The sequence below is a fragment of the Scomber japonicus genome, chromosome 17 (genome assembly GCF_027409825.1).
Source record: "Scomber japonicus isolate fScoJap1 chromosome 17, fScoJap1.pri, whole genome shotgun sequence".
NCBI classification, from domain to species: domain Eukaryota; kingdom Metazoa; phylum Chordata; class Actinopteri; order Scombriformes; family Scombridae; genus Scomber; species Scomber japonicus.
In genome coordinates, this window is record NC_070594.1 from 2,593,011 (window position 1) to 2,594,114 (window position 1,104).

The 1,104-nt window shown below is 45.8% G+C and overlaps 3 non-coding genes across 3 annotated transcripts; 1 reads left to right on the forward strand and 2 right to left on the reverse strand.

The window, feature by feature from the left end:
• Nucleotides 1-237: 237 nt before the first annotated feature.
• On the reverse strand, nucleotides 238-311 carry trnai-aau (transfer RNA isoleucine (anticodon AAU)). The gene has a single exon. It is a non-coding gene; the product is annotated as a tRNA-Ile (tRNA).
• Nucleotides 312-412: 101 nt separating this feature from the next.
• On the forward strand, nucleotides 413-485 carry trnaa-agc (transfer RNA alanine (anticodon AGC)). The gene has a single exon. It is a non-coding gene; the product is annotated as a tRNA-Ala (tRNA).
• A 258-nt stretch (nucleotides 486-743) lies between these two features.
• Nucleotides 744-816, reverse strand: trnar-ucg (transfer RNA arginine (anticodon UCG)). Its single transcript has one exon. It is a non-coding gene; the product is annotated as a tRNA-Arg (tRNA).
• Nucleotides 817-1,104: the final 288 nt, after the last annotated feature.

Below are 1,104 nucleotides of genomic sequence, written 5' to 3' on the forward strand. Positions count from 1 at the left end.
CTTTAGGCCACGTGGTCATGCTGACAGTGACGTGTACATTTGAACGGGGCGAAGGTCCGAGTCTACCGACAAACAGTGAGGAGAAGCAAGATCTGGAAGATCAAGCTTTTGCCTTCATGGGATCCATGTGTGAGGTGATGGGGCAGTGTTGCACATTCCTTGAGTTGAGCTGAAAACACTGCCAGCTTTACATCTGAAGGTCTTCACCAGATGTTCTCCCTCTGCAACAATGAAGCCTGGCCTGTACAGGGATCGAACCTGTGACCTTGGCGTTATTAGCACCACGCTCTAACCAACTGAGCTAACAGGCCCGTTGCTGCCTTTCTATCTACAACCACGTCGCTTATAGAATGAAAGACATTCCTTTGCTTTCAAACATCGAGCGAACCAGGCTTGCTAAAGTCTTGAAGAAGGGGAATTAGCTCAAATGGTAGAGCGCTCGCTTAGCATGCGAGAGGTAGCGGGATCGATGCCCGCATTCTCCATTACCTTCTTTTCTGTTGTCTCTTCTCAAGAAGAAAACACACCAAGGCTTCATTCAAAGGATTCCTCCTGCTGAATGTCCCCATAAAAATCAGAGGAAGGTTACACACCTCTGCACTGTCATATTTCCACACCTTCATCTCTGTGACTATGTCTTGTTTTCATCCATAATCAGCACTGTCCCATTGCTTGGTGTTCAAAGCTTCTCATTGGAATATTTCTTCCTGAACAGACACAAGTACTACAGAAGAGAGGACAGACAACCACGAAGGGATTCGAACCCTCAATCTTCTGATCCGAAGTCAGACGCCTTGTCCTTTAGGCCACGTGGTCATGCAGACAGTTTTAAGTTATGTTTAGTTTTGTCTGTCTTGTGACTTCCTGTTTTATTTTGAAATCTTACTCTCCTCTCATTTCAGGTAACTTCCTCCTTCCCCCTTGTGTGTTTCCCACTGGTCTGATTGTTTCCACCTGTTTCCCATTACCTTGTGTGTGTGTGTGTATAGTCTGCGTTTCCCTTTGTCCTGTGCCAGTTTGTCTTTTCTTGTTATTCCATGTCAGGTTTTTGAATCTTGAACACGATGTTGATGTCGAGCTCTTCATACAGGACTAGCTGTTGGG